A 24,085-nucleotide genomic window follows, 5' to 3' on the forward strand; every position below is an offset into this window, starting at 1 on the left:
CTGTGATGGTCTAGAGAGGTCTGTAGGCCAGCCAAGCAGCATTTGAAGTTGCAGTGTGTAAAATCAGACAAATGAGAAAAATATCTGAAGAAAGACTTTCTTTGAGATGGCACATATTTCTTCAGAAATTCAAGATGGGACACTCTAAGGATGAATCAACTGGTTCAGAAACCTCCTTAGATCTTCTTTGTATGATTATACACTTACTAGGGACTCAGTTTTGAGATCTATGATTGAAGAATATGCTTTTCAGGCTTTGTCTGAGGATCTTGTGATAAAAAGGCTATGCTACACAAATTCTGTCTCTGAAACAGATGAGCTGAATGATTTTCTTTCACATTTCCACAAAACTTTGGAGTATAGTTGCAAATTATCAGCTGGAATCTATTAGGTAGGATGAGAGTGGTGTATGTATAGTGATCAGTGAAGAACTTTTTAAAAAGGTCTTGAAAAGAAAGGAGCCTTTCAGAATATTTGAAACCAACAGTATGAAAAGTTTAGTTTGACAGCTTAACCTTTATGGGTTTAATAAAAAGCAACAAACTTTTCAAAGATCTGCTTCACAAGCGGACTTTCTGGAAGAAAACATCTCTCTTTTGAGCAAAGTATTCCAAAAATTTCACTTATTAGCAATACATAAGATTAAATCTTGTGACCTAGAAAGCATGTTCACATATGTAGCTAAAACGAATTTGAAATTGAGATAGGGAGGAGGAGCCAAGATGGCGGAGGAGTAGGACAGGGAGAACACTTTCTCCCCCACAAATTCATCAAAAGAGCATTTAAACGTCGAGTAAATTCCACAAAACAACTTCTGAATGCCGGCAGAGGACATCAGGCACCCAGAAAAGCAATCCAACTCTTCGAAAGGAGGTAGGAAAAAATATAAAAGACAAAAAAAGAGACAAAAGAGGGAGGGACGGAGTTCCGTCCCGGGAAGGGAGTCTTAAAAAGAGAGAAGTTTACAAACACCAGGAAACCTTCTCACTGCCGAATCTGTGCCGAGCTTTGGAAGCACAGAGGGCAACATAACAGGAAGAAAAAATGAATAAACAATTAAAACTCGAAGATTGCGAGTCCTACGGTAACTCCCCCAGCGGAGAAGCAGCGTAGACGCCTGCACGCGCCATTAGCAAGTGGGGGCTGGGCAGGGAGGCGCAGCGCGGGCTGCATCGCTTAGAGTAAGAATCTGGCCTGAATACCCTGAGCACTATCTGAGCGAAATAATCTGGGCTAGCAAACCAGACTGTGGGATATCTACCACGCGAAAAGCCAGCCCCAACTTAAGACACCGCCAGGCCCGTGCACGGAACAAAGAATTGAACAGAGATAGCCGGCTGCAGACCTTCCCCCTCCAGTGACAGGCAGCCAGAGCCGGAAGGGGGCAATCGCAGCCCCAGAGAGACATTATCTATAAAACTGTAAGCAGGCTTCTTTGCTAACTAAAACTTCTTGGGGGTCTGGACGGTTAACATCTGCCTGAGAAGGTGCGCCGGTTTTACACCCAGATAACCGAGTGGCGGGGAGGCGATAAGTCGCAGCATTGGCGCTCGCCAAACACCTCATCACTTGAGCTGCTCGGACCTGGGAAGAGCACAAAACTCAGGCCCAACTGAGTCTGCGCCTCTGAGGACTACCCGAGTGCCTGAACCTGAGCGGCTTGGACGTGGGAGGTACATGCAGCCCAGGGCCAGCCTCGGATTGTTCCCGGAGGAACAACCTAGAGCCCGAGCAGTGTGGGCAGGGAGGCTACACGCGCCGTGAGCGGGGGCAGACCCAGTGTGGCTGAGGCACTGCGAGCGCACGCCAGTGTTATTTGTTTGCAGCATCCCTCCCTCCCTCCCCACAGCGCGACTGAACAAAGAGAAGAAATACAGCTCCACCCATCAGAACACCGACACAAGCTTCCCTAAAAGGAAACCTTGACAAACCACCTGTACAAAGCCACACACAGTGAGGAAAAGCCACAATAAAGAGAACTCCACAAACTGCCAGAATACAGAAAGGACACCCCAAACTCAGCAATTTAAACAAGATGAAGAGACAGAGGAATAGCCAGCAGATAAAGGAACAGGATAAATGCCCACCAAACCAAACAAAAGAGGAAGAGATAGGGAATCTACCTGATAAAGAATTACGAATAATGATAGTGAAATTGATCCAAAATCTTGAAATTAAAGTGGAATCACAGATAAATAGCTTGGAGACAAGGATTGAGAAGATGCAAGAAAGGTTTAACAAGGACCTAGAAGAAATAAAAAAGAGCCAATATATAATGAATAATGCAATAAATGAAATTAAAAACACTCTGGAGGCAACAAATAGTAGAATAACAGAGGCAGAAGATAGGATTAGTGAATTAGAAGATAGAATGGTAGAAATAAATGAATCAGAGAGAATAAAAGAAAAACGAATTAAAAGAAATGAGGACAATCTCAGAGACCTCCAGGACAATATTAAACACTACAACATTCAAATCATAGGGGTTCCAGAAGAAGAAGACAAAAAGAAAGACCATGAGAAAATACTTGAGGAGATAATAGTTGAAAACTTCCCTAAAATGGGGAAGGAAATAATCACCCAAGTCCAAGAAACCCAGAGAATCCCAAACAGGATAAACCCAAGGCGAAACACCCCAAGACACATATTAATCAAATTAACAAAGATCAAACACAAAGAACAAATATTAAAAGCAGCAAGGGAAAAACAACAAATAACACACAAGGGAAATCCCATAAGGATAACAGCTGATCTTTCAATAGAAACACTTCAAGCCAGGAGGGAATGGCAAGACATACTTAAAATGATGAAAGAAAATAACCTACAGCCCAGATTATTGTACCCAGCAAGGATTTTATTCAAGTATGAAGGAGAAATCAAAAGCTTCTCAGACAAGCAAAAGCTGAGAGAATTCTGCACCACCAAACCATCTCTACAACAAATACTAAAGGATATTCTCTAGACAGGAAACACAAAAATGGTGTATAAATTCGAACCCCAAACAATAAAGTAAATGGCAACGGGATCATACTTATCAGTAATTACCTTAAACGTAAATGGGTTGAATGCCCCAACCAAAAGACAAAGACTGGCTGAATGGATACAAAAACAAGACCCCTACATATGTTGTCTACAGGAGACCCACCTCAAAACAGGGGACACATACAGACTGAAAGTGAAGGGCTGGAAAAAGATTTTCCATGCAAATAGGGACCAAAAGAAAGCAGGAGTAGCAATACTCATATCAGATAAAATAGACTTTAAAACAAAGGTTGTGAAAAGAGACAAAGAAGGTCACTACATAATGATCAAAGGATCAATCCAAGAAGGAGATATAACAATTATAAATATATATGCACCCAACATGGGAGCACCGCAGTATGTAAGACAAATGCTAACAAGTATGAAAGGAGAAATTAACAAAAACACAATAATAGTGGGAGACTTTAATACCCCACTCACACCTATGGATAGATCAACTAAACAGAAAATTAACAAGGAAACACAAACTTTAAACGATACAATAGACCAGTTAGACCTAATTGATATCTATAGGACATTTCATCCCAAAACAATGAATTTCACCTTTTTCTCAAGCGCACATGAAACCTTCTCCAGGATAGATCACATCCTGGGCCATAAAGCTAGCCTTGGTTAATTCAAAAAAATAGAAATCATTCCAAGCATCTTTTCTGACCACAATGCAGTAAGATTAGATCTCAATTACAGGAGAAAAACTATTAAAATTTCCAACATATGGAGGCTGAACAACACGCTGCTGAATAACCAACAAATCACAGAAGAAATCAAAAAAGAAATCAAAATTTGCATAGAAACGAATGAAAATGAAAACACAACAACCCAAAACCTGTGGGACACAGTAAAAGCAGTCCTAAGGGGAAAGTTCATAGCAATACAGGCACACCTCAAGAAACAAGAAAAAAGTCAAATAAATAACCTAACTCTACACCTAAAGCAACTAGAAAAGGAAGAAATGAAGAACCTCAGGGTTAGTAGAAGGAAAGAAATCTTAAAAATTAGAGCAGAAATAAATGCAAAAGAAACAAAAGAGACCATAGCAAAAATCAACAAAGCCAAAAGCTGGTTCTTTGAAAGGATAAATAAAATTGACAAACCATTAGCCAGACTCATCAAGAAACAAAGGGAGAAAAATCAAATCAATAAAATTAGAAATGAAAATGGAGAGATCACAACAGACAACACAGAAATACAAAGGATCATAAGAGACTATTACCAACAATTATATGCCAATAAAATGGACAACGAGGAAGAAATGGACAAATTCTTAGAAAAGTACAACTTTCCACAACTCGACCAGGAAGAAATAGAAAACCTTAACAGACCCATCACAAGCATGGAAATTGAAACTGTAATAAAAAATCTTCCAGCAAACAAAAGCCCAGGTCCAGACGGCTTCACAGCTGAATTCTACCAAAAATTTAGAGAAGAGCTTACACCTATCCTGCTCAAACTCTTCCAGAAAATTGCAGAGGAAGGTAAACTTCCAAACTCATTCTATGAGGCCACCATCACCCTAATACCAAAACCTGACAAAGATGCCACAAAAAAAGAAAACTACAGGCCAATATCACTGATGAACATAGATGCAAAAATCCTTAACAAAATTCTAGCAATCAGAATCCAACAACACATTAAAAAGATCATACACCTTGACCAAGTGGGCTTTATCCCAGGGATGCAAGGATTCTTCAATATCCGCAAATCAATCAATGTAATACACCACATTAACAAATTGAAAAACAAAAACCATATGATTATCTCAATAGATGCAGAGAAAGCCTTTGACAAAATTCAATACCCATTTATGATAAAAACTCTCCAGAAAGCAGGAATAGAAGGAACATACCTCAACATAATAAAAGCTATATATGACAAACCCACAGCGAACATTATCCTCAATGGTGAAAAATTGAAAGCATTTCCTCTAAAGTCAGGAACAAGACAATGGTGCCCACTTTCACCATTACTATTCAACATAGTTTTGGAAGTTTTGGCCACAGCAATCAGAGCACAAAAAGAAATAAAAGGAATCCACATTGGAAAAGAAGAAGTAAAACTCTCACTATTTGCAGATGACATGATCCTCTACATAGAAAACCCTAAAGACTCCACCAGAAAATTACTAGAACTAATCAATGATTATAGTAAAGTTGCAGGATATAAAATCAACACACAGAAATCCGTTGCATTCCTATACACTAATAATGAGAAAACAGAAAGAGAAATTAAGGAAACAATTCCATTCACCATTGCAACGAAAAGAATAAAATACTTAGGAATATATCTACCTAAAGAAACTAAAGACCTATATATAGAAAACTATAAAACACTGGTGAAAGAAATCAAAGAGGACACTAATAGATGGAGAAATATACCATGTTCATGGATTGGAAGAATGAATATAGTGAAAATGAGTATACTACCCAAAGCAATTTATAGATTCAATGCAATCCCTATCAAGCTACCAACAGTATTCTTCACAGAGCTAGAACAAATAATTTCACAATTTGTATGGAAATACAAAAAACCTCGAATAGCCAAAGCGATCTTGAGAAAGAAAAATGGAACTGGAGGAATCAACCTACCTGACTTCAGGCTCTACTACAAAGCCAAAGTTATCAAGACAGTATGGTACTGGCACAAAGACAGAAATATAGATCAATGGAACAAAATAGAAAGCCCAGAGATAAATCCACGCACATATGGACAGCTTATCTTTGACAAAGGAGGCAAGAATATACAGTGGATTAAAGACAATCTCTTTAACAAGTGGTGCTGAGAAATCTGATCAACCACTTGTAAAAGAATGAAACTAGAACACTTTCTAACACCATATACAAAAATAAACTCAAAATGGATTAAAGATCTCAATGTAAGACCAGAAACTATAAAACTCCTAGAGGAGAACATAGGCAAACACTCTCTGACATACATCACAGCAGGATCCTCTATGACCCACCTCCGAGAATATTGGAAATCAAAGCAAAAATAAACAAATGGGACCTAATTAAACTTAAAAGCTTCTGCACATCAAAGGAAACTATTAGCAAGGTGAAAAGACAGCCTTCAGAATGGGAGAAAATAATAGCAAATGTAGTAACCGACAAACAACTAATCTCAAAAATATACAAGCAACTCCTACAGCTCAATTCCAGAAAAATAAATGACCCAATCAAAAAATGGGCCAAAGATCTAAATAGACATTTCCAAAGAAGACATACAGATGGCTAACAAACACGTGAAAAGATGCTCAACATCACTCCTTATCAGAGAATTGCAAATCAAAACCACTATGAGGTACCATTTCACGCCAGTCAGAATGGCTGCGATCCAAAAGTCTACAAATAATAAATGCTGGAGAGGGTGTGGAGAAAAGGGAACCCTCTTACACTGTTGGTGGGAATGCAAACTAGTACAGCCACTATGGAGAACAGTGTGGAGATTCCTTAAAAAAACGGGAAATAGAACTGCCTTGTGATCCAGCAATCCCATCACTTGGCATACACACTGAGGACACCAGAAGGGAAAGAGACACGTGTACCCCAATGTTCATCTCAGCACTGTTTCTAATAGGCAGGACATGGAAGCAACCTAGATGTCCATCAGCAGATGAATGGATAAGAAAGCCGTGGTACATATACACAATGGAGTATTACTCAGCCATTAAAAAGAATACATCTGAGTCAGTTCTAATGAGGTGGATGAAACTGGAGCCTATTATACAGAGTGAAGTAAGCCAGAAGGAAAAACATAAATACAGTATACTAACGCATATATATGGAATTTAGAAAGATGGTAATGATAACCCTGTATACGAGACAGCAAAAGAGACACTGATGTATGGAGCAGTCTTATGGACTCTGTGGGAGAGGGAGAGGGTGGGAAGTTTTGGGAGAATGGCATTGAAACACGTGAAATGTAAAAAAAAAAAAAAAGAAAGAAATTGAGATAGTAAATTTTTTTAAAAAAGTTTTGTTTTGAAGTTGAGAACAGCTGGAGGTTAAAATATTGGATGTTTAAAAAACTTTCCTAGCAATATTAAACCAGATACAAGTCCTGATGCCACTTAAAGTGGTATTTACTGTATATATACAACATATTTTTAGTTGAGCATAATTGCTTTTAACATATTACCTGTTAAAACTACTAATGGAGGTGTTTTATTTGATGCTATTTAATTGGTGTCATTAAAGGAATAATTTTTTATAGCTTAGCTTTGATTGTCAGTTTTACCTTGGTTTATAAAGAAACTAAATAAGTTTTTCTTTGATTTTAGTTACAAACCTACTATAAATCAAATTCCAAACAGGCCATCCCCAACTTTTAGTAAGAATGCAAAGAAGACTTGGAATTAACAATGTGTCTCTAATATCTTCATTAGTTCAAGATAACAAGACGTATGTTAAAGCAAGGGTCAACAAAGATGATCATAACTCTGACTTTCTTCGAGAAACGAGTGGAGAGAGTGCATTTTCAGCCTCCAGAACTTTAAATGTGCCATACATACCAAAGCCTCATAGCAGCCAGATATTTGCTAATACAAGCGCTGTAAGTCCATGTGACTTACCTTCCCCATCACCAATATCACTTAGACAAACAGACCAGATTGTAGTAGATCAACCTGCTGTTTTTAAAACACTGAGCATTTTTAATTGGCACTCACATAGCAGCTACACTCAGGTAAATGGCCACGTTGAGGACTTCGCTACTACAACTACATCTACTTCTCAAAACCACATTGTGTCTCCATTACAAAGCAGTTATTCCAGACTGATGGTGGAATCTTCTAAATTTCCAGTCACATATAGCAATATGTCAGCACATGACAGCCCTTTTCCTATCCTGCAAGAGACAGGCAACTCATGGTCCTCAATGTCAATGATCGCTTATACATCTGCCTCCTCTCTTTCAAGTCAACTGATCAACAATCATCATCAGATGAAAACTATGCTAATTAAAACTGACCTATCAAATAAGTGTCAGATTATGGAGCCTAAAGAAGATTGAACTTTATATTGGGAGATGTCAACAAATACCTAAAATTCTTGCATTTCAACAATAAATTTACATATTCATCTTCATAGTTTCATTTTCTATTTTCAAACAATGAAGAGTAAAATTACGCTTTAGTTCAAATGGCTGGCTATTTTACTGCACGGTTTTATAAACTCTACAGTTCAAGACAAAATTTGTTATGCATCCTAGGTAAATGACACCTGATCTAATGTTTGTAAGCAAAAAAAAAAAAAAAAAAAAAGAGAGAGAGAGAGAACCAAGGGAAAATAGATAATGGATGTAAAGTGATTTCTGAAATCATCCCTGCTGAAATGAATGGGTGGCTCAATTAGGATGGCATGGGTGAAGGAAGAGATGCAAATAAAATCAGAAAAATGGAAATACACAGGATGTACCTTAGTGTGTTCACAGTTACCTTATATTCTATTAGTTACTGGTAGAGTCTTAAAAGGTTAGACAGCAGATTTTCTTCATTATAGAAAGTCATTTCATCCTTGAAATATAGACAGTGTAGCATGTCCAAAATCATGATCACCATTATACCATGACTGTGTACCAAAGATAACATGACATAATCAGTGATTGTCCCATGGTAAGCACAAGATATATAGTTTACAGGTGGTATGCTGTAGGGTTATTTCTGCTCTACTGTCCTTAAGGCATGCCTTTATTTCCTGACACCAAGATCCACTCTATATTTCCTAAGACATGTTTCAATGTTGCTTATCTGTCCCCACAGAGACAGATACATTCCTGATGGTGTTTGCAGCACATCAGCATGGTCAACAAGTTCTTTGAAGACATGATATATTTTCCTTAGTAATTTCATTATCTTTCTTTTCTGGAGCTACAGTCACACAAACTATTTTCAGTCATGCTAAGACCCTTCTCAAATTTTTGCCTCAATTCTTTCTTGGGGTTGGAAGGAACTTCTGTTTGCCCTCCTACCAAGGTGAGTGCAGATATCATGTCTTCAATGTGTTTTATGTCTACTCTCATTTTTTAATGTATCTTTCACATCAGGTGAAACTTAGAGCCTGCAAATGACACATTTTAAGCACTTACTAAATTATCAATAAAGAAATGTAATAACCAATCAATGCTCTACACATTACTTAACAGCATCCTATAATGTGCACTTATCATAATTCACCTTTCCTATTTGCTGAGAAATTATTACAAGTTGATACCTATTTATTGTATTTACATGAATGTTAAATGTGGGAATTCAAATTATAAAATGATTGCTGCTTTTATGAAATTTACAGTCTACAATAACCCATTCTAAGCATGTTGTTTCAGGCCACAGTTCCCTAAAATGCAGTAGTAGTTACAGAGACATGAATCCAAAGGGGTGGGAGGAGAAGAAGAAAAGGAATCATTTATTTTAATAATCTAGAAAAGTCATGGAGTAAGCAAGGATCAAAATCAATGGTGGATCCTAAATATATTTCAGTTTGAAATACTCTGAACAGAGTCCCTGCTTGTTGGACTATCCACACTGTCATGAAGACTACCTAGAAATATTGGCAATCTCAAATTTGTGGTCATTCCTTCAGATGGCAGTGGGAACATCAAGTCATGTCCCTGTTTTGGTATGGTAACCCCCATAGGACAACACCAAGTTAAGTTCAACGTTCTCATTCTTGCAGCTAATGGACAGTGAAATCTGTCGAATATCTGTGTAGTTAAGGGAGTGGTAGAAAAATCACACTCTTTTTCTTTCACTGAAATGTTTTGCTAAATGTAAGAGAGCATACTATGCTTTAGAGAGGTGAGCATTTTGGAGCCATTGTAAGAGTTATTGAAATTGGTGTCCTTAGTAATCATTTCAAGACCAAAGTCCAATAGCCTTGTTTTAAATTTCAGGTGTCTTACTATGTAGTCAAATTTGCATGCTTTGTACAATATCACCTTAAAGGCAATTCCATCTTCCATTTCATTGCCTTGTACTGACTAATCCTTCTCAGTCCCTTTTATCTTCTTTTCATGCTCTGCTTTGAGTGGCAGGTCCTTCTCAAAAAGAACAGGATTAATTCATGTCATTCTCTGTCATAACTTGGAAGAGGCATGGATAAGGATATTCAACATATCATGTTGAAAAGCTGCTGTTTTTGTTCCTTCATGAGAGCATATTAGTAAACTGTACTTCAATTGTCTGATCAAAAGAAGCCTGGTAAATGATCCTTTACCTTGATGATCAATTCCCAGATGGCTTCAACATATTGGTGCCTGTAATTCTCAAAAGAATAAAGAAAATAGCTCAATACATTAGGGAAACATTGTACATGAATTCAAATTTTCTTTCCTTTATGCATTTACCTTATAATTGGTGCCTAAAATTGTAAAACAATGGAAACAGATTCAGACTTTCATTGTAAAACAATGGAAACGGTTTCAGTGGAAACAGTGTCAGACTTTATTTTTGGGGGCTCCAAAATCACTGCAGATGGTGACTGCAGTCATGAAATTAAAAGACCCTTACTCTTTGGAAGGAAAGTTTGGACCAACCCAGATAGCATGTTGAAAAATAGAGACATTACTTTGCCAACAAAAGTCCATCTAGTCAAGGCTATGGTTTTTCCAGTGGCCATGTATGGAAATGAGAGCTGGACTGTGAAGAAAGCTGAGAGCCAAAGAATTGATGTTTTTGAACTGTGGTGTTGGAGAAGACTCTTGAGAGTCCCTTGGACTGCAAGGAGATCCAACCAGTCCATCCTAAAAGAGATCAGCCCTGTGTGTTCTTTGGAAGGAATGATGCTAACGCTGAAACTCCAGTACTTTAGCCACCTCATGGGAAGGGTTGACTCATTGGAAAAGACTCTGATGCTGGGAGGGATTTAGGGCAGGAGGAAAAGGGAACGACAGAGGATGAGATGGCTGGATGGCATCACCAACTCGATGGATGTGAGTTTGAATGAGTTCTGGAAGTTGGTGATGGACAGGGAGTCCTGGCCTGCTGCGATTTATGGGGTTGCAGAATCGGACATGACTGAGAGACTTAACTGAACTGAACTGAACTGAAAATTGTAAAAGTAAAAACAAAAATGTAAGTGAGGTAAATATGGCAAATTGAGGCAAAAAGTAGAAATATTGGATGGAGAAGGTTAGAGGATGAAATTGGATGCTTAAAATATAACAAGCAAAATTGTAACTGCAGGGCCTAACGAGGTCAAAATGACTTCCACATTGTTACCCTGCATTATTTTCATTTTAGCAAATCACAGAAGTTTTACATGCAAAATATTCTAAGATCCCATGGGATCCAGAACAACGTTATGTATAGCAAAGCATTCTGACTTAAAATGTCACTAGACTGAAATCATTCAACTACAAAATAACTTCCAACCTTAAGCCTAAAAACAAATATCAGAGAACTCTGTGCAGTTCGTAGGTTTCCTTCTGTGAGTCCTTTGGTTTTATTTTCCTTTCATAATTGTGTTTTGAGTATATAAGACTGAGACTGTGCTTGTGTGTGTGTGTGCACATCAGATTAAAAATGTGTTTGTGAGTGTATGTCTAGGTTCTCCTTTGGACTTTTATGTTAGAGATTTCGGCTGAAGAAATGGCTAATTCAAAAATATAAAGAGGCACAAATTAAAATGCCCACTCAAATCATCCCTCCCCTCCGTCTCCCACAGAGTCCAAAAGACTGTTCTATACATTTGTGTCTCTTTTCCTGTCTCACATACAGGGTTGTCATTACCATCTTTCTAAATTCCATATATATGCCTTAGTATACTGTGGAGAAGGCAATGGCACCCCACTCCAGTACTCTTGCCTGGAAAATCCCATGGAGGGAGGAGCCTGGTAGGCTGTAGTTTATGGGATCGCTAAGAAGTAGACACGATGGAGAGACTTCACTTTCACTTTTCACCTTCATGCATTGGAGAAGGAAATGGCAATCCACTCCAGAATTCTTGCCTGAAGAATCTCAGGGATGGCGGAGCCTGGTGGGCTGCTGTCTATGGGGTCACACAGAGTCGGACATGACTGAAGTGACTTAGAAGCATACTGTGTTGGTGTCCTTCTTTCTGGCTTAATTCACTCTGTATAATAGGCTCCAGTTTCATCCACCTCATTAGAATGGATTCAAATTGAAACATGTATAATATCATATAAGAAATGAATTGCCAGTCCAGGTTTGATGCAGGATACAGGAAGCTTGGGGCTGGTGCACTGGGATGACCACTGGGATGGTATGGGGAGGGAACTAGAAGGAGGGTTCAGGATGGGGAACACATGCACACCCTTGGCAGACACATGTTGATGTATGGCAAAACCAATACAATATTGTAAAGTAAAAAATAAACATAATAATAATAATAATAAATGCCAAAAAGCTCAAGACAACTGGCTGAGTTTCAGAAGTTGAAAGCATTTCAGTAATAACCAAGCTACTCCATCCTAACTTTTGTACAAACTATTGTACTCTCCCAATCACCTAGCAAAAATTTAATGGGACCTTAGATGTTTATTATGTCTGGCAATAACAAAACACAAACCTGCTAATATGGCAGTACCAGAGAAGGCTCAGTAGATGCCTGAAGTTTCAACCAGGCCTTCCTATAATAGGATACTACCTTCCTACAGGAGGCTGGACACTCACCAATAACAAAGAATACTCTTAGGCATCAAAGAACCTAAGGATGAAATCTATAATTCTATTCCCACATGGCCGACATTGATTTCCCCCTTCCCAAGAGTATCTGACAGACAGTTAAAATAGAAGGAAGTTATAACATAGCCCACATACTTCTTACATAATACCTTAAATGTCCAAGCCCAACTACACTACTAAGATGATGACAATACAGGAGTTCCAGCTTCAAATCTGTGTGGCAGTCATCATATAAACATTTTATGAATATTTGAGATGCACTGATAGTACAAATCTATTAAGCCAGAAGCCTTGAGATCTGATTCAAAGAGGAAAACTGTGTACTCCATGTCCTCAGTTTTATGGGACATTCACACGCATTCACACATTTCCACAATCCTCAACCTTTATCTGAAGTCAAAAACTGACATTAAGAGGAATGGTCTATTTACACAGAAGCCAAGCGTAAAAGTCAAAAATGGATCCAGTCTCGTACATACTTCCATGCTCAGTAATGGAACCCCTTGTAAGCATTCCTAAGGGCAACTAGGATAAACAACTCAAAGATGCTTCTCCCAGGATAAGAGAGGTTGATTGAGAAGCTATAAGTGTGCTTAACTTAGAGATAACCCTTAAGATCACATACCATTCCTGTTAACACATCAGAAGATGGACAGCTCTACCAGGTATTTACAGACAATGTCTGCTTCTGCCTAAGGCCAAGCTTATAGATCCAAGTGGCAGGTGGGATAAGGTTTCCATCTCAGGATATCATATGACACCGCCGGTGTTCTCCTTCTCTGGGAAGCTTTAAAAAGACATTGTGGGAAGTACAATATGAGGGAGGAAAACAAGGAAACTGACAAGAGCTGTGTTCTTTCTAAATGTCCCAAATCTCACTTATCATTCCAATTACAATGACAGACTTAACATGCAATCTGAACCATGTCCCAAGCATTGCCAGTTCTAACTTTTTGATGTTGTTCAGTCACTCAGACTTGTCAGACTCTTGTGACTCCATGTACAGCAAGAACCCAGGGCTCACCTGCCATTCAAATCTCCCAGAGTTGTATTCAAACCCATGACCTTTGAGTCAACAATGCTTTTCAGCCATCTCACCCTCTGTCGTTTCCTTCTTCTCCTGTGCTCAATCTTTCCCAGCATCAGTTTCTTCCCAGTGATTTTGCTCTTGGCTTCAAGAGGCTGATATATTGGCTCTTCATGTGCAGCATCAGTCCTTCTGAGAATAATCTGAAATCATTTCCTTCACACTTTATTAGTTTGAACTCCATTCTCAACATGTCTTCTCTAGCCCTCCTGTTGTAAAGCATCTATATTTTGGCAGTCAGTTCTTGTGTTCCTGCTCACTCCTCCATACATTACTCCTGAAAATCAACTTTGACCATTCAGGCCTTTTTCAATAATCTCTCAGCTTTGTAATATGGTTTTGAGATTGGTCATAGCTTTTCATCCAATGGGCAAGTGCCTTTTTGTTTCATGGCTTCAGTCACATCACGCAGTCATATCAGAGATCAAGAAAGTGAAACCTGTCACTAATTCAATTGTATCTCATTAAAATATCTCAAAATGATGGGGCCAAATTCCATGATCTTATGTTTTGTGTCTGTTTTTGTATTGAGTTTTAATTCAGCTTTTTCAATTTCTCCTTTCACCTTTAGTTCCTAGTGTTTTTCAGCCATTTATATGTTGTCATCTTAAAACTAAGGTTATTCATACTTCTCACAGTAATTTTGTTTCCCACTTCAGATTCTTTCAGCAAGTTACTTTCCATGAAGTACTCTGCACATAAGTCAAATAAGCTGGATGAAAATATATAGCCTTGATGTATTTCCTTCTCCATTTCCTGGAGAAGGAAGTGGCAACCCACTCCAGTGTTCTTGCCTGGAGAATCCCAGGGAAGGGGAAGCCTGGTGGGCTGCCGTCTATGGGGTCACATAGAGTCGGACACGACTGAAGTGACTTAGCATAGCACAGCATTTCCTTCCCTATTTTGTACCAGTTCATTGTTCTTTGTCCAATTCCAACTCCTGTGTCTTGACTTGCCTCCAGCCTTCCGTGGAAACAGGGACAGTAGTCTGGTATTCTTATCTCCTTAAGAATTTTCCACAATTTGTTGTGACCCTCACAGTCAAAGGTCTTCCCTGGTGTATCAGATGATAAAGCATCTGCCTGCAATGGGGCAGAACCAGTTTGGTACCTGGGTTTGGAAGATTCCCAGGAGAAGGAAATGGTAGGCTACAGTCCATGGGGTCACAAAGAGTCAGACACGACTGAATGACCTCATTTTCACACATAGTCGAAGCCAGTAAGAGGTAATAAAGTAGATGTAGATGACTTTATGAAGCCCCCTTGCTTTTTTCTATGATCCAAACTCAATTTAAGGTTTACCTATTAATATTACATGAGTACGACTAACTATACCTGCCTGTTCTCTTTTATATATATATATATATATATATATATATATATATATATATATATATATATATATATATATATATTTTTTTTTTTTTCCTCAGTCTCTCTTTTTCAAGCTATCATCTACATATTTTTACGTTCCTGGGCATTTGCCACCTTCTTATACAATAATTAAATTATTATCATGCCAGTCTCTGGCCTTTGACACCTCTGTAAAACAACTAAGTTTCCAGGACAGAATGAATCTGTGCTCTGGGAAAACGTCAGGACATTTTGATAAATAGCTAGATATTTTCAGGAAATGACTGATTTTGAGAAAAATTCCTGTACCATCACTTATCTGGAAAAGAACTATGTTTCCTCATGTTGATGAGAATTTCTCATTAGCAGAAATTTTAGGAAAAATAAATGTGCTTATTGGAATGTTCATGTTAGTGAAGTACCAATTATGTGAGTATGTATGTAGCCTCCCATCAGACAGATTAATTTATGTCAAGCAAATTTGTTGTTTCACCAGCATGTCTAAAAGAATTACCTAGTTTGCCTAGAAAGGAGATCAAAACTTCTGATTTGACAGAAAGTAAAAGAGCACATTGAGTGCAACTCTCTCCATGGAAGCATCACAAATAACCCTTCTATAAAGGCAACAGTTCCTCCAGAGCATCAAATGAATATTAGCAGACGATCTTGCTTAAGAGAGACTATATGAAAAGTAGACATAACTGGGAAGAACGGAGGGAAGATGGGAGAAGGAGGACGAGACAAATAGAAACAAATATGTGTCCTGGGTTAGGATTTGGAGAAGCAAGGAATAGATTGAGGATTCAGATAAGTCACCTCACTAAACTTAAATTTCTTTTGACTGAAAGGAAGCAAGGTGAAGAAGATGATGACATTTAGTTTGTCTAGAGTGAGAATCAAATAGAGAATGTGTTGTGTGGTCCTGCATCCCCCAAACTGCAATGCAGGTCAAGTAGTGTGCATAGGGCCTGGAAGATGAAACATGAGGTTAGAAAGCCAACCTGGGAGGGTTGGTTTTTGACTATGTGGAGATGGAATGTTGGATCTGTGATGACAAGGTGTGTAGAAAGGAATGGCTTTTGAAAATTCCCAAACTGACAAAGAAGCAGGACCTTAGGGCTCAAGTCACCCAGCGAGGTGGTGAGAGTATTGAATTTTCCCCTCTTGCCACATACTAAGACCTACTATCAGATGATAGAAAAGACTAGCCAGAACTACCACCCATGCTTCTGCCACCACAAGCTAGAAGATGATCGCATTAGCGCCATATCATTTCTGCCTGTGATTGCTGGTTTCTCAGAAAAACTGACACCACCAGGGTTCCAAAACTCCAAGCACCTGTAAAATGTGATGGCTTTTTCAAAGATCTGCTTCACTAGCTGACAGTCTGGCAGGAGAAAAAGAAGTCTCTGTTTTGAGTAAGGCACTCCATAAATTTCAATTATTATAGGAAATATATATTTTTTAAATATAGTGACAGTTTAACTGTGTTAACAAAGGTAGCTAAAACTGACTTTAAAATTGAGATAATATGCTGCTGAAATATTTTTCTATTCTTCTCAAGTTGAGAAGAGCTGGATATTAAGACATTTTAAGTGTAACAAATTTAAGTTTTAAGTTCCCCTAGCAACTTGGAACCAGAGAGAAATCCTGAAGCACTTAAAGGAGTATATGGTGTGGATATATAATATATTGTTACATGAGGAAATAATTCAAATATTTAAATATTTAAAACTATTAGTGGAGGTGTATTATTTGAGGCTATTATCTTTGTATGTTTAAAGGAACGATATTTTGAGTCTGGCTGTTTCTCTATTTTACCTTGGTTTGAAAGGTCACTAATAATGTTCTTCTTTGGTTTTAGTTGAAGTTATCTCATAATCCAAATGTTAAGCGATACTATCCCCAAGTTTTACTAAGAATGGAAAGAAGAGTTGGCACTAAAAATATCTCTCCAGTACCTTCATTAGTTTGAGATTACAAGATGAAGCATGCTAAAGGAAGGAGTAATGTGGATGATCATATCTCCTGGATTCTTCCCGAAACTAGAGGAGAGTGTGTATTTTCAGCCTTCACAATTCTAAGTGTGTCTTTCATACGAAATTCTTCTATAAGCCACATAGTTGCTAGTGCAAGTGCCCCAACTCAAAGTGATTTTTTTCTTCATCATCAATGTCAGTTAGACTGAAAGAGCAAAGTGTGATAGATCAAACTGATGTTTAAAATCTGTTGATCTTTTTACATCAGCATTCACAGAGCAACTACAATCAAGCAAATGGTCACAGGGAGAATTTTGTTACTATGACTATTTCTGTTTCTCAGTACCACATCATATCTCTTTTGCAGATACATGATTTTGACTGATGATCAGCCTTGTACCTTTACAGTTAGATACAGCAATATGTCAGCCCATGAAGATATTTTCCCTAAACTGCAACTGGGAGGCATGGTTCCCAGTGCAAACAATACTGATGCATTTACTACTTCTCTTTCAATGTCAACTCAACAGCCATCTTTCATATAATTACATATAATTTCTTTCATATAATTACTAATCACAACTGATCTCCCAAGTAGGAACCTGATCATGCAGGATATTGTAGATTAAAATTTACGTTGGTGATGCCAACAAATTCCTACATTTCTCTTATTTCAATATTAAATTTACATCTTCACCTTCATAGTTTCACTTTCTACTCTGAAATAATTAAGAGGAATATGAGGCTTTATCTCAATGCCTGTGTTTATATAAATGTGCATTTGTATAAACTGTCGGGCTTTTGAATGGTCCTCTGAATTATATTCGTCAATTGCAGTGAATTTTAATTCATTGAATCCTGAAAGTCTGATGTTCACACATGTCATCTTCTGTTTGACCACTCCAATTTACCTTCCTTCGTAGACCTAGCATTCTAGGTTCCTATGAAATATCGTTCATTACAGCATCAAACTGTACTTTTATCCATAGTCATATCCACAATTATGTGTTGTTTTTCCTTTGGCTCCATCTCTTCTTTTTTAGTGATTTCCAGAAGCATAGAGGACACCGACAAACCTGGAGAGTTTACCTTTCAGTGTCCTATCTTTTTGGCTTATCATATTGTTCATGGGGTTTTCAAAGCAAGAATACTGAAGTGCTTTTCCATTTCCCTTCTCCAATGAACCACATTTTGCCAGAATTCTCCACCATGTCCAATCCATCCTGGGTGGCCCTACATGGCATGTCTCATAGTTTCATTGAGGTAGACAAGGCTGTGATCCATTTGATCAATTTGGTTAGTTTTCCGCGATTGTGGTTTTCATTCTGTCTGCCCTCTGATGGATAAGGGTAAGAAGGCTTGTGGAAACTTCCTGATGGGAGAGACAGACTGTGAGTGAACCTAGGCCCTGTTCAGGCCTAATTATGGTATGAGTAATGAAAGTAATCAGGACCTTCTTCTAAAGGACTTGAGCAGGCACTCTTGTATTCAATGCCCACCACGCTGCTGCATCCCATTCTTGGACCATGCCTCTGCTGGAGACTCCTAGACACTCACAAGCAAGTCTGACTCAGTCTTTTGTGGGGACACTGCCCTTACTCTTGGCTCCTGGTGGACACAAGGTTTTGTTTGTGCCCTCCAACAGTCTGTTTCAGTCCTGTGGAAGTTCTATAATTAAATCAACTGGCCTCCAAAGTCAAATTCCCTGAGGGTTCTCAATCCCTTTGCCAGATCCGCAGGTTGAGAAATCTCTAGTGGTCCTAAAACTTCCTTACCTGTACAAGAAATTCTTTAGAATAATTATCCTGCAATTTGTGGATTGTGCACTAGGCCACTTTTTGGTGGGTTGAAAGGTTACCTCCTCTGAGAGGGCTTATATCACAAACTGCATGAACAAGGTCTGTAGCAGACAGAGCCTCTCTTCCATGTTAGGCCATTGCTGACCCATGCTTCTGCAAGAGACACTCAATCACTCAAAAGCAGTTCTGACTCTGTCTTTGTGCGTTCCTTGGGTATAGGTGCACAAAATATTTTATTGAGCACTCTCAGTGTGGCTGGTAAGTATTGATTTTAAATGGAAATTCACCCCTTCTACAATCTTGTTGGGTCTTTTCCTTTGCCTTGGACATGTCTTTTTATTGTTGTTGTTGTTCTTGTTGTTTTTCTTTTTGGTGGGACCCAACATTCTCCTGTCAATGATCATTCAGCAGAAAGCTGTAATTTTGGATCTCTCACAGGAAAAGATGAATTCACACCCTTCTACTTTGCCATCCTCACTTACTCTTGGGCACAAACCGGCAAAGGGCAAAATGTCTACATCCCACCTCTGAAATTTCTTCACCTTTCTGCACTGTCAGATAGGCTAGAAGCCCATGGACAGAGCGCAGGTCACCTCCTCTCTTCTAGGATGTCTGTCTTTTCACAATGAAGAATCCTACCTTATCATGTCATTTGTCTCACATGATGATATTATTTGTGACGTGTAAAGAGAGAATGTGCTTTTTGATGGGCTGACCCAAGGCAGCACTATCCCAGAGCCTTCCTCTAATATTGAAAACTTCTCCAGTGCAGTATCTTATCTTTCTGTTCTTCCTCCTTCCAGTCTCTACTCTTTTCTGAAGGACCTTCACCTCTTCACAGACTTAGATCCAGTTATAGCCATATCCACCATTTTGACAGGCCAGCCCAGTTATCATAGACTGAAAGGTCCACAGGTTATGCTTTAAAAGCCCCACACCACTGGATTTACACTGGATGAGTCCTCAAGCCTTCCACATACATTTTATGTACACACACACATCAACACAGCAGACACTGTGAGCTTCTTTATGTCTCTTGATGTAAATCCAAATTTGTGAACACACTGTTCTGTGTTGTCACTGGCCATTCTTTCCTCATTCCTGTCTTGAACAGGACGACCTCAGAGATGCATGGGCCAGTCTCCCACACTCTGTGGATGCCTGGTGCAGCCTTCTGCTTGCTCCATATCTCACGGTCTGTAACATTCATTTCTGTCAGCTGTGGTTGGACACAATCCACACAGAAAATCACACAAACGTGGGCAACAAGCTCATGTGGGTAGGCACACAAATGTTTAAGGCACGTGGAAACATAAGCAAACAGTGAATATAGATGTTTCCAGTGCTTCATATGAAATACAGCTATTTCCATTTTCTTATAGGAAAATCTCCATTCTAAGCTGAAATATGAAGTATAGAGAAGTCCAAGTTCCATGATGGAGACTTAGCACCTAGGTTTTCATGCAGTACATTCAAACCATTCCCCACTTCATGGAATCAATCCTTTGTTTTGGTATATATTATTAGAAATACAGCAAACTCTTTACTTCACTTAAAAAAAGGGGTGCCCAGATTTTCATTTGTACAATAGAGATAATTCCATTTTCATAAGGGTTTTCCATATCTTCAGAAACCACTGCCAAGATTGTCCTATGTGAAATATCCAGAACTTCACATTTAATGGTAGAAAACCACCATCTAGATAGATATGAAGGATGGACAAGTCCAAATTTCACATAAGAAAAAGAGGTTCAAGATTTTCATAAAGTGAGATAAAAACTGTGATATATCATGGAGGAAAACAAGCATCACTATATTTGCATGTAAAAATATAGGTACTTCTACATTTGAGATCAGTTCAGTTCAGTCTCTCAGTCGTGTTCAACTTTAATGACCCCATGTACTGCAGCATGTCATGTGTCCGTGTCTATCACCAACACCCAGAACCTCTGTAAACTCATGTCCGTCAAGTTGATGATGTCATCTAACCATCTAATCCTCTGTCGTCCTCTTCTCTTATTGCCTTCAATGATTCCCAGCATCAGGGTCTTGTCCAATGAGTCCATTCTTCACATCAAGGGCCAGACTATTGAAGTTTCAGCTTCAGGATTAGTGCTTCCAATGTATATTCAGGACTGATTTACTTTAACATCCTTGCAGTGGAAGTGACTCTCAAGAGTCTTCACCAACACCACATTTTAAAAGCATCAATTCCTTTCATATGAAACGAGTTGCCAGTCCAGCTTCGATGCACAATACTGGATGCTTGGGGCTGGTGCACTGGGATGACCCAGAGGGATGGTATGGGGAGGGAGGAGGGTTCAGGATGGGGAACACATGTATACCTGTGGCGGATTCATTTTGATATTTGGCAAAACTAATACAATTATGTAAAGTTTAAAAAATAAAAAAAATTTTCAAAAAAAGGAAAAAAAAGAAAGAAAGAATTTGTATTGGTGAAGGGTTTTTCACTTGTTAGGCCAATGTTTGTTGCTAAGTTTCCATATCCCTTACCTGCTGTGTCCCTGGCAGTGTATTTATTAATATAATTGGTGTAAGTAGTAGCTTTAATGTTTGTAACCTTGGACCCTTGAGTTAATTATTTTTCTTGTTGTAGCCCACCACACCTTTACCCTATAGGAATGCAACTTTATCTAATGCTTTTGGATGGTGGCACCTGACTAATCACCTTCAGAGAAAAATAAGTTTTCTGAAGAAATGATCTTAAAATGTTAACAGTCCTCTGGGCCAGAAGATGATGCAAATCACCTAAACTTTTGCATATGATAAGTTTGCAGGAAGAAAGCCTGGCTTACTGTATGACTCTACCCTTTCCCCCATTATCCTCTATGCATAACTTAAGGTATAAAAACTACTTTGGAAAATAAAGTGTGGGCCTTGTTCACTGAAAAAAAAAAAATAAATAAATAAAAGCATCAATTCCTCCATGCTCAGCTGTCTTTCCAGTCATGACCTCTGGAAAAACCATAGCTTTGACCAGGTGGACCTTTGCTGGCAAACAATGTCTCTGTTTTTGAATATGTTGTCTAGGTAGTTCCCGGCTTTTCATCCAAACAGTAAGTACCGTTTAATTTCATGGCTGCAGTCACAATCTCCAATAATTTTGGAGCCCCCCAAAATAAAGTATTTTGGTATTTTCATTGTTTCTCCATCCATTTGCTAAGCAATGATGAGACCAGTTATCATGATCTTACTTTTTGAATGTTGAGTATTAAACCACATTTTTCACTCTTTTTCATTTTCATCAAGAGCTTCTTTACATTTCTTCACTTTTTGCCATAAGAGTGATTTCGTCTAAGTATCTGAGGCTGTTGATATTTCTCCCAGCATTCTTGATTCATGCTTGTGCTTCTTCAAGCCTGGCATTTAGCATGTTGTACACGACATAAGAACTATGGACGGAGGTTTGTGACATTGTACAGGGAACAGAAATCAAGACCATCCCCAGCACAAAGAAAAAGGGAAAAAAAAAAAAAAAGCAAAGCGGCTGTCTGAGAAGGCCTTACAAAGAACTGTTAAAGAAGACAAGACAAAAGCAAAGGAGAAAAGGAAAAATTTATCTATTTGAATGCAGAGTTACAAAGAATATCATGGAGTGTTAGAAAGTCTTCCTTAGCAATCAATGCAAAGAAATAGAGGAGAACAATAGAATGGGAAAGACTAGAGTCTATTCAAAAAATTAGACATACCAAGGGAACATTTCTTGCCAAAATGGCCTCAATAAAGAACAGAAATGGTATGGACCTATCAGAAGCAGAAGATATTAAGAGGTCTCAAGAATACACAGAAGAACTATACAAAAAACATTTTCATGACCTAGATAATCACAATGGTGTTATCACTGAGTCTCACCTAGAGCCAGACATCCTGGAATGAGAAGTCAAGTGGGCCTTAGGAAACATCACTATTAACAAAGCCAGTGGAGGTGATGGAATTCCAGTTCAGCTATGAGAAATCCTAAAAGATGATGCTGTGAAAGTTTTGCACTCAATATGTTAGCAAATTTGGAAAACTCAGCGGTGGTCACAGGACTGGAAACAGTCAGCTTTCATTCCAATCCCAAAGAAAGCCAATGCCAAAGAATGCTCAAACTATCGCACAATTGCGCTCACCTCACACACTAGTAAATAATGCTCAAAATTCTCGAAGCCAGAGTTCGATATGTGTGACCATGAAGTCCTAGATGTTTAAAGTGGTTTTAGAAAAGGCAGACGAACCAGACATCAAATTGCCAACATCAAGGCAATGGCACCCCCACCTCAGTATTCCTGCCTGGAAAATCCCATGGATGGAGGAGCCTGGAAGGCTGCAGTCCATGGGGCCACCGAGGGTCAGACACGACTGAGCGACTTCATTTTTCACTTTCAGGTATTGGAGAAGGAAATGGCAAACCACTCCAGTGTTCTTTCCTGGAGAATCCCAGCGATGGGGGAGCCTGGTGGGCTGCCGTCTATGTGGTCACACAGAGTCAGACACGACTGAAGTGATTTAACAGCAGCAGCAGCAGCAGCTACTATCATCAAAAAAGCAAGAGAGTTCCAGAAAAATATCTATTTCTGCTTGTTTGACTATGCCAAAGCCTTTGACTGTGTGGATCACAATAAACTATGGAAAATTCTGAAAGAGATGGGAATACCAGACCACCTGACCTGACTCCTAAGAAACTTGTATGCAGGTCTGGAAGCAACAGCTGGAGCTGGAGATGGAACAGCATTTTGGTTCCAAATAGGAAAAGGAGTATGCCAAGGCTGTATATTGTCACCCTACTTATTTAACTTAAATGTAGAGTACATCATGAGAAAAGCTAGGCTGAAAGAAACACAAGCTGGAAGCAAGATTGCTGGAAGGAATATCAATAATGTCAGATACGAAGACAACACCACACATAGGGCAGAAAGTGATGAACAACTAAAGAGCTTCTTGATTAAAGTGATGAGGAGAGTGAACAATTTGGCTTAAACGCCAGCATTTACAAAAACTAAGATCATGGACTCTGGCCCCATCACTTCATGCCAAATAGAATGGGAAATGGTGGAAAGAGTGCCTGACATTATTTTAATTTTTATTTATTTATTTATTTTTGGTGGTGCGTCTCCAAATCACTTCAAATGATGATTGAAGCCATTAAATTAAAAATGCTTACTCCTTGGAAGGAAAGTTATCACCAA

The sequence above is a fragment of the Bos taurus genome, chromosome Y (genome assembly GCF_002263795.3).
Source record: "Bos taurus isolate L1 Dominette 01449 registration number 42190680 breed Hereford chromosome Y, ARS-UCD2.0, whole genome shotgun sequence".
Classification (NCBI taxonomy): Eukaryota; Metazoa; Chordata; class Mammalia; order Artiodactyla; family Bovidae; genus Bos; species Bos taurus.